Source organism: Haliotis rufescens, unplaced genomic scaffold (assembly GCF_023055435.1).
Source record: "Haliotis rufescens isolate VD_foot unplaced genomic scaffold, xgHalRufe1.0.p SCAF_15, whole genome shotgun sequence".
Taxonomy (NCBI): Eukaryota; Metazoa; Mollusca; class Gastropoda; order Lepetellida; family Haliotidae; genus Haliotis; species Haliotis rufescens.
Genome location: NW_025963835.1, coordinates 4260444 through 4278025, shown reverse-complemented (window position 1 = coordinate 4278025; position 17582 = coordinate 4260444). Strand labels below are relative to the sequence as shown.

The window sequence follows — 17582 nt, the reverse complement described above, 5'->3', positions numbered from 1 at the left end:
CTTGCCAGACTGGGACCCAGTTGTTAAAGTATCATTATTACAAGTAGAAAAGCGCCCTTTTAAAGGGCTTTGCTATATGTTACCTTTACAAGCGCACGGATGCTGCTTTGATAGGGTAAACAGAGCAGGAACGTGCCATTTTCTATTCATGACTTCGTTCAAGGTAGGGCTCTTTTCCAGAACATTAATCATAAACCATTGATAAATTGTAACATTTTGGTAAAACTTTGTATACTCACCAGACAAATGCTGAACCGGTGCCTTTTGCTATTCAGTAATGTCTTGTTTTTTTCAGTTTTAGTACTTCGCTGGCACAAATTGCAAGGCTGTTCAACTTTCTGTATTAAGGAGGATATTTGCATATAGTGAATTTTGTGTCTACACCAAACAAGTAAGGAGTCTGTTACTGTTTGGGTAACGGGGTGAGGAAAAGTTTAGACATAATTAGGGCTGGGACGGGTAACTCGGGTACTCGGGTCGGGTGGGTACTGTGTAGGAACCGGGTACTCACAGGACTACCCGGACCCGTGGCTAGTCACGTGATATATTGTTTAATGGCAAAATTATCTAGAACTCCATGGTTACGCTACTACTCACAAATGTTCACATTTCTTTCTGACTAGCCACGCATTCCTTCTGACTTTATGTGTTTGAATAAAGATAAAACTTCCGTCAACTTCAGTGTGTGCATGTGAAGTTCGTTTTATACTATTCCCAATCGGACATTTGGACCTATCTCGCGAGACCTACAGCGGATACCGTGGTAGGGTCGGGTAACAGGGGTGTGTGTACCCGGGGAGTAAATTTGGACTTGTCCCAGCCCTAGTCATAATTGATGCAACTTTGTTCTGATGGTTATAGTCGTATTTCATTATTTGTGTTAGTAATTAAGGGGAGATAATCCAGTTGACCTTGATTACCGATGATATGATGGTGTACCATAGACTGGTTCCAATGCTGCTACACCTGATGAAGGAGAAAGTATATACCCCGAAACGTTGTGTTCCTCATAATAAAGTAGTTGACATCCATATATTCTCTTCCTCATCCAATTGTGTCAAAAACTAGATAAAACTCGTAAATATCCCGGTGAGAATAGGTCTTCAGCAACCTATGCTTGCAGATGAATATGCTTGTCGCTAACGGATCGGGTGGTCAGGCTCGTTGACTTGGTTGATGCTCATGATATCCATCACTGGATTGTCTGGTCAAGACTCGATTATTTACAAACCGCCGTCGTATATAGGTGGAATATTGCAGAGTACAAAAAATAGGTGAAGACACTCACTCATAGAAACGGACATATTAAGCCAATGACGCTGATTTTATTAATTGTTCTGTAGATTGTATTATCATGGTTACTACATGTATTATGGTATTTTCAGATTTAAGTAACAATTTTGTTGTCGCGTGTCAGTTCTCTTGTTTCAAGTTCAACTTGCAGGTTGATACAATTGTATGAATGTCAGAAACTGACTGTAGATTTACCATTTTCACTACTAGTACTTGTTTCTAACGTAACTGTTCCATTTTGTTGAGGAACTTCATCCTTGTGTGCCAATTTTAATGGATATTCAGGGGAATGTATTTGTTGTACTTTAATGATAATGTATCATATTTCTCTGGTAGCAACAAAACATTAACGTCAGGTAAGCACATGTGTCACGGGTGTTGGTTTATTACGGTGGTTATTATTTAGCTTCAAATGTGTTGCAAGGTATTTATGATGAATGTTCGTAGCATTTATTTTGAAGAAAACAGTCTTGTATCTGTTAGTTTTCATTTCACTATATATTCTGGAGCCACACAATGTATTGCCATAATGTTTAGTGTTTTGTGACGGCGCCGTGGACAATACTATAACACGGTATTATTACAGTGTAAAATTTCAATAATAAGATCATTTTTTTAGTTGTTTTTTTTCCCCGCCACGATTAGGAATAGGTGCTGTCTGTCCCGTTCATTAAAAAATGTTCAAAATGCGTTTTGTTCACTTTGAAAAGATAAGTTTGATGTGGCGAGTAGTTTTGTAACTTTGTTCCGTATCTGACGGTTATAGTTGTATTTTTTAAGGGAGATAATCCCGTTGGCCTTTACCGAAGATGGTGTACCGATGAGAGTTACTTCCCTTGGGGAGAAACGATGGTGTCGAACAATGTAGTTGTCTTGATTCTCCCCGTGCAATATTGGTGATAAATAGCGCCCTAATACGGGTACATGGCACATACGCCACAGTAACTTTAACCAGTTTGTTATATTGTGACTTTCCACCGATTTAGGCGGTATTTTACATATATTAATGACGAATCTGATTAACTTACTTAAGAGTGAAGTCCGAAATGAAAGGACTGTTTTTATTATTTTTCTGACATTCTGTGTCCTGAAAACAATAATGTCCTCGGGTTTTAGAACACTTGCCGTGCTGGATGTTCTGACAAAATAATCCTATATTATCACTGGTTAAAGAATGTTAGGTACCTTCTTTCCACTGGTATTTAGTTACATTCACCAAGGATACAACACGTCCAAATGTTCGTCGCCTTTGGCGTGTCAGAATCCTATGACCATAGGTTCGAATCCAGTGGGTTTCACTTAAACTGTAAGCGCTCAAGACCTGCATTCCACACTTTGCAAACGCAGCTTTAGACCCAATTCACTCACTCACTCAAGTGATAATAACACCATAAGAATTTGAACAGGAATACAAAGAAGCACACAACAGATTAACATTCACAGCAGAATTTTATTAAACGTTTCACTGATACGTGTTTATAACAGGCGCGATACACATCAGATGGGGACGAAGGCTTCTCAGTGATCCACCACTAGCGAGTGGAGGGGTTGGCTTCGGATCTTCCTGTGAACAGACGGCAAAAATATATGTACAAAGTTAACTGTGATACAATAATGAGCCGACAACATTTGACAAAGTATTTTGTGACGAAATTCCTTATCTGTAATCGGTGTTTCACCTGTTGTATAATCACTCGAGGTCATCCGATCTCTCTGAGCAAACTGGAAATGAATCAGCGACATTATCAATATTATCTATTTAACGCAGCGTTTGACACGTTTGACACATGTCTGATCCAATATTGATACACTAACTGACATGTTATGACGTTTTACACGAAATTGCATATCGTAACGTAAAAACTGGTCTCAAGTTTGGCTGCCAATTCAGTGGCGATTCAAATGGAATCTTGTAGAAATAAAACTGGGAACCTGAGTTACTAACCCCACTTGGAGATTGCTGGGTAGAATAATCTCCCCACTCGACCGTGCTTCGACCGTGTGGGTCGTTGCTAATGCAGTCAACCACTGGTTTCCCTGGTCCAGACTCGATTACTTTACAGACTGCTTTGATATAGCTGAAATATTACTGAAGAACATTCACTCACTCACACACTTACGTATATTCAAAGACAGACTACAGTATAGGCTAGTCACTAGAGTCGATGAAAGCGCCTCCTGCTTCGTACAGTTACATATAGGACATTAAGGAACTCTAGGACATAGGACCAACTACTCTAGCATTATTTCGAATATGCAAAGGGGCAGGGTGGCCAAGGGATGTTTGGTATCTGTGTAATTGCGTCCGTCACTGTACCAGGACCCAATGATCGTGGGTTCGAATCTTGGATTCTCCTTGGTATTGACCCCTGCTCTGTCAGCACCCGACCCGTGCTAGTGGTATCCGCCTGTGACCTGGGTCAAAGCCTCGTTAAACCAAACTTACTCACTCACTCTCGGTTATGAAACGTAGGCTCCCAATGGGTGGTCTCTAAATCATGATTGTCATTTCTGTACGATTTTAATCAAATCCAGTGTTCAGCAGTACCAGGACAGAACTAATCTGGGATCTAATTTGGGTCATATGACTTCGTTAGGGAGGGTGGGGTACAGACTCCAGGGACTGTATGCACAAATTGATCTTAGTGGTACAAGTATTGAGGGTGCCATTGCTCACCCCTGAATCTCGTCTACTTACCGCAACACTCAAAAGCATTGAGAAAAGGGTGCAATTAAACTTCAATCACAGAAAAAAATATAATATATAAAGGTTTTTGTAACCTACACCTTTATTTTAGAGATGTTGAATCTGCGTATCAAATACGATTTTCTTTTGCGTCCCGCGTACCACACTGCTGAATACCCTCTAAATAGACCCCGAATCCCGCGTACCAACAGGGCACCTGGCACCCTTAGTATTGTAAGTCTATGTTATATGCTATAGCAAATATGTTGAGAGAGATGCAAAGAATCGAGTCAGAATCTGTAACTATCTGTTGTCATGAGTCCACACGAACAACTGATGCTGCTATAAACGTTATATGCAGTTTCTGCACATACCACGCGTTGCTTGTTTGATTTTCAAGATCGTGTGTTATTTAACAAAAGACAAAACAAAGGGGCTAAAAACAAAAGACAATCTTTAATAGTTAATATTGATTGGTAATCGATTTAATCAAATAAAATAGACGTTAATACCTTGTCCGAAAGTGCCTAAATGTGTAAATCAAACTATACGTCTTTGAACGTATAATACAAATAGCGTATATTTCTGGGGGAAAAACAACCAAAAGCACAAAGTGTCCGAAAGGTCCGAAAAGTAGAAAAACGCCCGAAAGGTCCAAAAATGCCAAAAGCACAAAATATCTTGTATTTATGATTGAATGTAATTAATTATTATATGACACATCGTCAGAGAGGTAGCAAGATGTCACTCTAAGCGTCCATCTTGACACGGAATACTCTCCTCAAGAATCCAGACACACGTGACAGGAAGACTCGAACTGGGGACTGGGTAGGGGTGTCGTCATCATCGAGGTTGATTTCGACGAAGCGAGGGGCATCACGGAGGACGGGGGCAGAGAGGGGGACAGGGAGAGAGGTGGGAGGGGTGGGCAGCTCTGACAGGGGGTCAAGGATGGTCATGTATCTCCCAGGACGACGCTGACAGGGAGGGAGCGAAGGACATGTAGATTTAAGTAGCAAGTACAGAAAGGTGAAGGTAGATGATGGAAATGGATTGCATTTACAGGATACTCATTATGCATAATGTCAGGAGAACGTTAGTGATAAAGATGTGTGTTTATTACTCCACATGTACATTAGTTTGCAAGTCAATAGAATGTGTGTTAGTTAAAGATTATATAGATAAGTCCATACACTCATCAAATACAAGACATAGTTTCAGTTTTAGAACAATTAGTAAATTAATAATTCCTAAGACACCCACTTGGCGAGGAGGGGCCCAGATGTCAAAGTTCAAGGGGAACCTGATCACGAGGTCAACAGCTGTGGAATAAGAAGGAATGAGAATCTTAAATAAGGATGAAGAAGAAAGAACCAACTGAACAGTATGTAAACGAGTTTTAAAAACATTCAGTTATTCTGTTGATCCATTGTCATCAAAATCAAATAACATAACACTCTAAAAAGTGAAGAGCTATGATTACATCACTGGATGAAGTCTTAACACACACAGGGTATACATATTGTGGAAGATATAAGCTACTCTGTCAATGATGAGGTGGTGGAACAACATAAAATACACAAATCTCTGGAAGATAATATACAATAACTATATTATTAGGTAAACTGCTATGCGACACGTAGAGTTGCAAAACATTGTTAAAGATATATGTGAATACATAGGTATATGATGTGATTGCTTGCAACAGGTATTGCTAAAATCAGAAATATAATGTGTATTGGTGGAGACTGAACTAAACGTACTGGCCATGTCAGCGATAGAAACTAACAGTTTTAGTCCACTAGTCCTTATGATACCTTAACTATTAGGCAGTTTGGCAAGGACTACGGGACTAGTGCCAATTTCTAACACTGTATAGTCCTTATACTGAATACACATAGCAAAACACTTAAAAAGGGCAAATGTCTACTGTCCTTATGATACCTATTGGGCAGTGTGGCAAGGACTATAGGACTTGTCTAAGGCTGCGTGTGTTCATAAAGCAGTGATGTAAATGAAATTATCTTAACTCAAAGTGTTTGTTTAGATATATATAACAAGCGAACACAAGTACATGAAGTGTTTTTGTACACCAAAGTTCTTGTATTTAAGAGTATGTGTATAGGTAACAGTGAAGTCAGTCTAGGAGTTAAAAGGTAGAAAAATGATTTCTTATTCTTATTCTTATTTCAATCACAATTCAACTCAGAATGCTGATATTGGGCTATTAATGAATTGTATACTCATTGGTATTTGATTGTTGTGTCTATGTGTTGAACAGCTGTATAAACCATAGTAGAAACCAATATCCGTTTAGTAGAAACAGCCTAGGAAACGAACACTACCTCACTTATTAATGAAGTGTAAACTATATCTATGTAGGGCTACTGAAAACTAACCCATGCCTGCTAGCTCACATTTACAGAAACACATTTGTGCAAATGGAGGGTAAACTGTAGTAGTCTACTGAAAAGGGCCTAGTAAAGAAAAAATGTTAATAAGACAAAAAGCCAAATAACCTACATTTTGGACAGGAAAACGAATCACTAAGAGTTTGAGGAATGACAAGTTCTTGTGGAATTTCTAGCGTTAGAAATTGGCACTAGTCCTGTTGTCCTTCCCAAACTGCCCAATAGTAAAGGTTTCATACGGACTAGTAGAAATTTGCCATATTTAGGAGTTTTGCTATATGTTATCATTATAAGGACTAGTGGACTGACACTGATGAGAATGTTCTCGACCTGGGTACCATCTACATGTGCCTGGGGTACAAATAGATCTATCGAAATGTACCCTGAATGTATTGTTAAATGTTTTGGATCAAGCGTATCTCTTTTGGTATCCCCTCATCAGTCCCAATATAATCGATGGTATCCAGGTGGAGAACGACTCCATCAGCCTGAAGTCGAGTAGATATCGCTAGATAAAATTAAAAAAACACACGAATGTGTTTAGATCCAAAGGGCTGAAAAATCGGCCTCCTCAATTAACGTGGAAAAGATCTGAACACTGGACAAGTGATCATCTTTGATGGCAGTATGTTCTGGAAGTTTCTTCTTTTTTCCATTGGCTAGATGTAGGCCTACTTCAGACTTAATTTAGTAAATAAGTCATAAAAGAAGGAATAAAGTCAAACTAACTTATTCAGAAGTAATGACATACCTTGGGCGTAGGAGCTCATAGTGTACACAGACGAAAATGAGCGAAATACGAGGAAAATGGCAGCAAAACAGTAGCAAGATGATAGCAGTTTGATGATAACAATGGCGATATCAGTAGTGAAGTGTCGTCATGGCGACGTCATAAATCTCGCGAGACTGTCATAGTATCACGTGACGTGACAGCTTGACTGGTTTTCTTTTTGCTCTACGCAAGTCAGGATCCCAGTAATGTTTTCAGTTGTTGGGTGGTTCAAAACGAGTGAGTTCACACTGAGCAGCGTTAGAAATTGGCTCTAGTAGGTTAGTCCTTGCCAGACTGGGACCCAGTTGTTAAAGTATCATTATTACAAGTAGAAAAGCGCCCTTTTAAAGGGCTTTGCTATATGTTACCTTTACAAGCGCACGGATGCTGCTTTGATAGGGTAAACAGAGCAGGAACGTGCCATTTTCTATTCATGACTTCGTTCAAGGTAGGGCTCTTTTCCAGAACATTAATCATAAACCATTGATAAATTGTAACATTTTGGTAAAACTTTGTATACTCACCAGACAAATGCTGAACCGGTCCCTTTTTGCTATTCAGTAATGTCTTGTTTTTTTCAGTTTTAGTACTTCGCTGGCACAAATTGCAAGGCTGTTCAACTTTCTGTATTAAGGAGGATATTTGCATATAGTGAATTTTGTGTCTACACCAAACAAGTAAGGAGTCTGTTACTGTTTGGGTAACGGGGCGAGGAAAACTTTAGACATAATTAGGGCTGGGACGGGTAACTCGGGTACTCGCGTCGGGTGGGTACTGTGTAGGAACCGGGTACTCACAGAACTACCCGGACCCGTGGCTAGTCACGTGATATATTGTTTAATGGCAAAATTATCTAGAACTCCATGGTTACGCTACTACTCACAAATGTGCACATTTCTTTCTGACTAGCCACGCATTCCTTCTGACTTTATGTGTTTGAATAAAGATAAAACTTCCGTCAACCTCAGTGTGTGCATGTGAAGTTCGTTTTATACGAGTATCTAAATACGGTCAAACTATTCCCAATCGGACATTTGGACCTATCTCGCGAGACCTACAGCGGATACCGTGGTAGGGTCGGGTAACAGGGGTGTGTGTACCCGGGGAGTAAATTTGGACTTGTCCCAGCCCTAGTCATAATTGATGCAACTTTGTTCTGATGGTTATAGTCGTATTTCATTATTTGTGTTAGTAATTAAGGGGAGATAATCCAGTTGACCTTGATTACCGATGATATGATGGTGTACCGTAGACTGGTTCCACTGCTGCTACACCTGATGAAGGAGAAAGTATATACCCCGAAACGTTGTGTTCCTCATAATAAAGTAGTTGACATCCATATATTCTCTTCCTCATCCAATTGTGTCAAAAACTAGATGAAACTCGTAAATATCCCGGTGAGAATAGGTCTTCAGCAACCTATGCTTGTCGTAAGATGAATATGCTTGTCGCTGACGGATCGGGTGGTCAGGCTCGTTGACTTGGTTGATGCTCATGATATCCATCACTGGATTGTCTGGTCAAGACTCGATTATTTACAAACCGCCGTCGTATATAGTTGGAGTATTGCAGAGTACAAAAAATAGGTGAAGACACTCACTCAAAGAAACGGACATATTAAGCCAATGACGCTGATTTTATTAATTGTTCTGTAGATTGTATTATCATGGTTACTACATGTATTATGGTATTTTCAGATTTAAGTAACAATTTTGTTGTCGCTTGTCAGTTCTCTTGTTTCAAGTTCAACTTGCAGGTTGATACAATTGTATGAATGTCAGAAACTGACTGTAGATTTACCATTTTCACTACTAGTACTTGTTTCTAACGTAACTGTTCCATTTTGTTGAGGAACTTCATCCTTGTGTGCCAATTTTAATGGATATTCAGGGGAATGTATTTGTTGTACTTTAATGATAATGTATCATATTTCTCTGGTAGCAACAAAACATTAACGTCAGGTAAGCACATGTGTCACGGGTGTTGGTTTATTACGGTGGTTATTATTTAGCTTCAAATGTGTTGCAAGGTATTTATGAAGAATGTTTGTAGCATTTATTTTGAAGAAAACAGTCTTGTATCTGTTAGTTTTCATTTCACTACATATTCTGGAGCCACACAATGTATTGCCATAATGTTTTAGTGTTTTGTGACGGCGCCGTGGACAATACTATAACACGGTATTATTACAGTGTAAAATTTCAATAATAAGACCATTTTTTTAGTTGTTTTTTTTCCCCGCCACGAATAGGAATAGGTGCTGTCTGTCCCGTTCATAAAAAAATGTTCAAAATGCGTTTTGTTCACTTTGAAAAGATAAGTTTGATGTGGCGAGTAGTTTTGTAACTTTGTTTCGTATCTGACGGTTATAGTTGTATTTTTTAAGGGAGATAATCCCGTTGGCCTTTACCAAAGATGGTGTACCGATGAGAGTTACTTCCCTTGGGGAGAAACGATGCAAGCTCCTTCCCAGCGCGTGACACCTTCGTTACACTCTCGGTAACATCGCTGCCACCAGTGTGGGCGCGGCCATTTCAAGAATCTTGAAATTTGCCCTCCAACCCCATATGTAGTAATGTTTATACTTTTGTTTATGTCTTTGGGAAGGCCATCATATTTCAATTTGAAAAGGTTTACGACTGACCATATTTTCCAAATGAATTTACTTTGTTGTTTTGGTAATCAGATTGGTTCGAGATTGCAGACTAACGGAAAATCAACCAATTTCTCCCTTACATTCTTACTATATCAATAACACGATAGTTTTAATGAAACAGAAATTCAAATTGACAAACGAAGAAAGTATTTTAGCAGCGATAAGTGTATTCGGCGTCACGACAGTCGTCACTTGTTTGTAAACATAACGGTCATTCGGTTGCGAGTTCAACTCCAAGCATGGTTGTGGCCACCTATTCACAGTGGGGAGTTTTGACTGGTGGCAGCGATAGTATAGAGAGCTCCGGGAACGTACTATCGCTGTGAGGAGCATGGAAACGATGGTGTCGAACAATGTAGTTGTCTTGATTCTCCCCGTGCAATATTGGTGATAAATAGCGCCCTAATACGGGTACATGGCACATACGCCACAGTAACTTTAACCAGTTTGTTATATTGTGACTTTCCACCGATTTAGGCGGTATTTTACATATATTAATGACGAATCTGATTAACTTACTTAAGAGTGAAGTCCGAAATGAAAGGACTGTTTTTATTATTTTTCTGACATTCTGTGTCCTGAAAACAATAATGTCCTCGGGTTTTAGAACACTTGCCGTGCTGGATGTTCTGACAAAATAATCCTATATTATCACTGGTTAAAGAATGTTAGGTACCTTCTTTCCACTGGTATTTAGTTACATTCACCAAGGATACAACACGTCCAAATGTTCGTCGCCTTTGGCGTGTCAGAATCCTATGACCATAGGTTCGAATCCAGTGGGTTTCACTTAAACTGTAAGCGCTCAAGACCTGCATTCCACACTTTGCAAACGCAGCTTTAGACCCAATTCACTCACTCACTCAAGTGATAATAACACCATAAGAATTTGAACAGGAATACAAAGAAGCACACAACAGATTAACATTCACAGCAGAATTTTATTAAACGTTTCACTGATACGTGTTTATAACAGGCGCGATACACATCAGATGGGGACGAAGGCTTCTCAGTGATACACCACTAGCGAGTGGAGGGGTTGGCTTCGGATCTTCCTGTGAACAGACGGCAAAAATATATGTACAAAGTTAACTGTGATACAATAATGAGCCGACAACATTTGACAAAGTATTTTGTGACGAAATTCCTTATCTGTAATCTGTGTTTCACCTGTTGTATAATCACTCGAGGTCATCCGATCTCTCTGAGCAAACTGGAAATGAATCAGCGACATTATCAATATTATCTATTTAACGCAGCGTTTGGTTTGACACATGTCTGATCCAATATTGATACACTAACTGACATGTTATGACGTTTTACACGAATTTGCATATCGTAACGTAAAAACTGGTCTCAAGTTTGGCTGCCAATTCAGTGGCGATTCAAATGGAATCTTGTAGAAATAAAACTGGGAACCTGAGTTACTAACCCCACTTGGAGATTGCTGGGTAGAATAATCTCCCCACTCGACCGTGCTTCGACCGTGTGGGTCGTTGCTAATGCAGTCAACCACTGGTTTCCCTGGTCCAGACTCGATACTTTACAGACTGCTTTGATATAGCTGAAATATTACTGAAGAACATTCACTCACTCACACACTTACGTATATTCAAAGACAGACTACAGTATAGGCTAGTCCCTAGAGTCGATGAAAGCGCCTCCTGCTTCGTACAGTTACATAGGACATCAAGGAACTCTAGGACATAGGACCAACTACTCTAGCATTATTTCGAATATGCAAAGGGGCAGGGTGGCCAAGGGATGTTTGGTATCTGTGTAATTGCGTCCGTCACTGTACCAGGACCCAATGATCGTGGGTTCGAATCTTGGATTCTCCTTGGTATTGACCCCTGCTCTGTCAGCACCCGACCCGTGCTAGTGGTATCCGCCTGTGACCTGGGTCAAAGCCTCGTTAAACCAAACTTACTCACTCACTCTCGGTTATGAAACGTAGGCTCCCAATGGGTGGTCTCTAAATCATGATTGTCATTTCTGTACGATTTTAATCAAATCCAGTGTTCAGCAGTACCAGGACAGAACTAATCTGGGATCTAATTTGGGTCATATGACTTCGTTAGGGAGGGTGGGGTACAGACTCCAGGGACTGTATGCACAAATTGATCTTAGTGGTACAAGTATTGAGGGTGCCATTGCTCACCCCTGAATCTCGACTACTTACCGCAACACTCAAAAGCATTGAGAAAAGGGTGCAATTAAACTTCAATCACAGAAAAAAATATAAAATATAAAGGTTTTTGTAACCTACACCTTTATTTTAGAGATGTTGAATCTGCGTATCAAATACGATTTTCTTTTGCGTCCCGCGTACCACACTGCTGAATACCCTCTAAATAGACCCCGAATCCCGCGTACCAACAGGGTACCTGGCACCCTTAGTATTGTAAGTCTATGTTATATGCTATAGCAAATATGTTGAGAGAGATGCAAAGAATCGAGTCAGAATCTGTAACTATCTGTTGTGATGAGTCCACACGAACAACTGATGATGCTATAAACGTTATATGCAGTTTCTGCACATACCACGCGTTGCTTGTTTGATTTTCAAGATCGTGTGTTATTTAACAAAAGACAAAACAAAGGGGCTAAAAACAAAAGACAATCTTTAATAGTTAATATTGATTGGTAATCGATTTAATCAAATAAAATAGACGTTAATACCTTGTCCGAAAGTGCCTAAATGTGTAAATCAAACTATACGTCTTTGAACGTATAATACAAATAGCGTATATTTCTGGGGGAAAAACAACCAAAAGCACAAAGTGTCCGAAAGGTCCGAAAAGTAGAAAAACGCCCGAAAGGTCCAAAAATGCCAAAAGCACAAAATATCTTGTATTTATGATTGAATGTAATTAATTATTATATGACACATCGTCAGAGAGGTAGCAAGATGTCACTCTAAGCGTCCATCTTGACACGGAATACTCTCCTCAAGAATCCAGACACACGTGACAGGAAGACTCGAACTGGGGACTGGGTAGGGGTGTCGTCATCATCGAGGTTGATTTCGACGAAGTGAGGGGCATCACGGAGGACGGGGGCAGAGAGGGGGACAGGGAGAGAGGTGGGAGGGGTGGGCAGCTCTGACAGGGGGTCAAGGATGTATCTCCCAGGACGACGCTGACAGGGAGGGAGCGAAGGACATGTAGATTTAAGTAGCAAGTACAGAAAGGTGAAGGTAGATGATGGAAATGGATTGCATTTACAGGATACTCATTATGCATAATGTCAGGAGAACGTTAGTGATAAAGATGTGTGTTTATTACTCCACATGTACATTAGTTTGCAAGTCAATAGAATGTGTGTTAGTTAAAGATTATATAGATAAGTCCATACACTCATCAAATACAAGACATAGTTTCAGTTTTAGAACAATTAGTAAATTAATAATTCCTAAGACACCCACTTGGCGAGGAGGGGCCCAGATGTCAAAGTTCAAGGGGAACCTGATCACGAGGTCAACAGCTGTGGAATAAGAAGGAATGAGAATCTTAAATAAGGATGAAGAAGAAAGAACCAACTGAACAGTATGTAAACGAGTTTTAAAAACATTCAGTTATTCTGTTGATCCATTGTCATCAAAGTCAAATAACATAACACTCTAAAAAGTGAAGAGCGATGATTACATCACTGGATGAAGTCTTAACACACACAGGGTATACATATTGTGGAAGATATAAGCTACTCTGTCAATGATGAGGTGGTGGAACAACATAAAATACACAAATCTCTGGAAGATAATATACAATAACTATATTATTAGGTAAACTGCTATGCGACACGTAGAGTTGCAAAACATTGTTAAAGATATATGTGAATACATAGGTATATGATGTGATTGCTTGCAACAGGTATTGCTAAAATCAGAAATATAATGTGTATTGGTGGAGACTGAACTAAACGTACTGGCCATGTCAGCGATAGAAACTAACAGTTTTAGTCCACTAGTCCTTATGATACCTTAACTATTAGGCAGTTTGGCAAGGACTACGGGACTAGTGCCAATTTCTAACACTGTATAGTCCTTATACTGAATACACATAGCAAAACACTTAAAAAGGGCAAATGTCTACTGTCCTTATGATACCTATTGGGCAGTGTGGCAAGGACTATAGGACTTGTCTAAGGCTGCGTGTGTTCATAAAGCAGTGATGTGAATGAAATTATCTTAACTCAAAGTGTTTGTTTAGATATATATAACAAGCGAACACAAGTACATGAAGTGTTTTTGTACACCAAAGTTCTTGTATTTAAGAGTATGTGTATAGGTAACAGTGAAGTCAGTCTAGGAGTTAAAAGGTAGAAAAATGATTTCTTATTCTTATTCTTATTTCAATCACAATTCAACTCAGAATGCTGATATTGGGCTATTAATGAATTGTATACTCATTGGTATTTGATTGTTGTGTCTATGTGTTGAACAGCTGTATAAACCATAGTAGAAACCAATATCCGTTTAGTAGAAACAGCCTAGGAAACGAACACTACCTCACTTATTAATGAAGTGTAAACTATATCTATGTAGGGCTACTGAAAACTAACCCATGCCTGCTAGCTCACATTTACAGAAACACATTTGTGCAAATGGAGGGTAAACTGTAGTAGTCTACTGAAAAGGGCCTAGTAAAGAAACTGTTAATAAGACAAAAAGCCAAATAACCTACATTTTGGACAGGAAAACGAATCACTAAGAGTTTGAGGAATGACAAGTTCTTCTTGTGGAATTTCTAGCGTTAGAAATTGGCACTAGTCCTGTTGTCCTTCCCAAACTGCCCAATAGTAAAGGTTTCATACGGACTAGTAGAAATTTGCCATATTTAGGAGTTTTGCTATATGTTATCATTATAAGGACTAGTGGACTGACACTGATGAGAATGTTCTCGACCTGGGTACCATCTACATGTGCCTGGGGTACAAATAGATCTATCGAAATGTAGCCTGAATGTATTGTTAAATGTTTTGGATCAAGCGTACCTCTTTCGGTATCCCCTCATCAGTCCCAATATAATCGATGGTATCCAGGTCGAGAACGACTCCATCAGCCTGAAGTCGAGTAGATATCGCTAGATAAAATTAAAAAAACACACGAATGTGTTTAGATCCAAAGGGCTGAAAAATCGGCCTCCTCAATTAACGTGGAAAAGATCTGAACACTGGACAAGTGATCATCTTTGATGGCAGTATGTTCTGGAAGTTTCTTCTTTTTTCCATTGGCTAGATGTAGGCCTACTTCAGACTTAATTCAGTAAATAAGTCATAAAAGAAGGAATAAAGTCAAACTAACTTATTCAGAAGTAATGACATACCTTGGGCGTAGGAGCTCATAGTGTACACAGACGAAAATGAGCGAAATACGAGGAAAATGGCAGCAAAACAGTAGCAAGATGATAGCAGTTTGATGATAACAATGGCGATATCAGTAGTGAAGTGTCGTCATGGCGACGTCATAAATCTCGCGAGACTGTCATAGTATCACGTGACGTGACAGCTTGACTGGTTTTCTTTTTGCTCTACGCAAGTCAGGATCCCAGTAATGTTTTCAGTTGTTGGGTGGTTCAAAACGAGTGAGTTCACACTGAGCAGCGTTAGAAATTGGCTCTAGTAGGTTAGTCCTTGCCAGACTGGGACCCAGTTGTTAAAGTATCATTATTACAAGTAGAAAAGCGCCCTTTTAAAGGGCTTTGCTATATGTTACCTTTATAAGGACTAGTGGACTAAACTGCATGTTTTATCACTGCTGCATGAGTTCTATAGATTGTATGCATATCAGACAAGCCAATAGCGACGACGCAGAACATCAAAATCTAGCAGCCAATAGGCTTCTGTATAAGGTATGATGTTAAAAATCTTTGGAATACAGGAAAATAAATAAATGAAACGGTCGTTGTGGACTTGACTGGACACACTCTTCAGAACTGTTAACTCTTGACCTTCATATAGAGGCTTTGGAAGTAAAGGAAAAGTTGAACTGGTTAAAGTTGAACTGGTTAAATAACAGCAATGGTCACCTTCCCAAGTAATTGTTAGCACAACGCTTATTGGAGAATTTATAGTCAGCCCCGGATGCTGCTTCGATAGGGCAAACAGAGCAGGAACGTGCCATTTTATATTCATGACTTCGTTCAAGTAGGGCTCTTTTCCAGAACATTAATCATAAAACATTGATAAATGGTGACATTTAGATAAAACTTTGTATACTCACCAGACAAATGCTGAACCGGTGCCTTTTGCTATTCAGTAATGTCTGGGTTTTTTCAGTTTTAGTACTTCGCTGGCACAAATTGCAAGGCTGTTCAACTTTCTGTATTAAGGAGGATATTTGCACACGAAGAAGGTATAGTGCATTTTGTGTCTACACCAAACAAGTAAGGAGCCTGTTACTGTTTGGGTAACGGGGCGAGGAGATGATATGATGGTTGTACCGTAAACTGGTTCTAATGCTGCTACACCTGATGAAGGAGAAAGTATATACCCCGAAACGTTGTGTTCCTCATAATAAAGTAGTTGACATCCATATATTCTCTTCCTCATCCAATTGTGTCAAAAACTAGATGAAACTCGTAAATATCCCGGTGAGAATAGGTCTTCAGCAACCTATGCTTGTCGTAAGATGAATATGCTTGTCGCTAACGGATCGGGTGGTCAGGCTCGTTGACTTGGTTGATGCTCATGATATCCATCACTGGATTGTCTGGTCAAGACTCGATTATTTACAAACCGCCGTCGTATATAGTTGGAATATTGCAGAGTGTTGCGTTAAACAACAAATAAACAAACAACAAATAGGTGAAGACACTCACTCAAAAATACGGACATACAATGTATTCAATCCAAGACTCTGATTTTATTAATTGTTCTGTAGTCATGGTTACTACATGTATTATGGTATTTTCAGATTTAAGTAACAATTTTGTTGTCGCGTTCTCTTGTTTCAAGTTCAACATGCAGGTTGATACAATTTTATGAATGTCAGAAATTGACTGTAGGTTTACCATTGTAAGTACTAGTACTTGTTTCTAAATGTAACAGTTCCATTTTGTTGAGGAACTTCATCCTTGTGTGTCCATTTTAAGGATATTCACGGGAATGTATTTGTTGTACTTTAATGATAATGCATCATATTTCTCTGGTAGCAACAAAACATTAACGTCAGGTAAGCACATGTGTCACGGGTGTTGGTTTATTACGGTGGTTATTATTTAGCTTCAAATGTGTTCAAGGTATTTATGATGAATGTTCGTAGCATTTATTTTGAAGAAAACAGTCTTGCATCTGTTAGTTTTCATTTCACTACATATTCTGGAGCCACACAATGTATTGCCATAATGTTTTAGTGTTTTGTGACGACGCCGTGGACAATACTATAACACGGTATTATTACAGTGTAAAATTTCAATAATAAGACCATTTGTTTAGTTGTTTTTATTCCCCGCCACGAATAGGAATAGGTGCTGTCCGTCCCGTTCATACAAAAATGTTTCAAAATGCGTTTTGTTCACTTTGAAAAGATAATGTTGATGTGGCGAGTAGTTTGGTTACAATTGCTGTAACTTTGTTCCGTATCAGACGGTTATAGTTGTATTTTTTAAGGGAGATAATCCCGTTGGCCTTTACCAAAGATGGTGTACCGATGAGAGTTACTTCCCTTGGGGAGAATAAACCATAGTGTCGAACAATGTAGTTGTCTTGATTCTCCCCGTGCAATATTGGTGATAAATAGCGCCCTAATACGGGTACATGGCA

At 39.3% G+C, this 17582-nt stretch overlaps 2 long non-coding RNA genes across 6 annotated transcripts; both read right to left on the bottom strand.

Moving 5' to 3' along the window:
* Nucleotides 1-2729: 2729 nt before the first annotated feature.
* Nucleotides 2730-7287, bottom strand: LOC124134955. 3 transcript variants are annotated; one of them, XR_007221005.1, is made up of 4 exons: nucleotides 7142-7287; nucleotides 5243-5301; nucleotides 3239-3382; nucleotides 2730-2857 (listed from the first exon to the last, which is right to left on the bottom strand). It is a non-coding gene; the product is annotated as an uncharacterized LOC124134955 (long non-coding RNA). The 3 variants fall into 3 exon arrangements; XR_006861179.2 differs by having other exon boundaries at nucleotides 3239-3371; XR_007221004.1 differs by lacking the exon at nucleotides 3239-3382.
* A 3458-nt stretch (nucleotides 7288-10745) lies between these two features.
* LOC124134957 lies at nucleotides 10746-15291 on the bottom strand. Of its 3 annotated transcripts, none has more exons than XR_006861185.2 (3): nucleotides 15146-15291; nucleotides 13246-13304; nucleotides 10746-10873 (listed from the first exon to the last, which is right to left on the bottom strand). It is a non-coding gene; the product is annotated as an uncharacterized LOC124134957 (long non-coding RNA). The 3 variants fall into 3 exon arrangements; XR_007221003.1 differs by lacking the exon at nucleotides 10746-10873 and adding an exon at nucleotides 11358-11382; XR_007221002.1 differs by lacking the exon at nucleotides 10746-10873 and adding an exon at nucleotides 11360-11393.
* Nucleotides 15292-17582: the final 2291 nt, after the last annotated feature.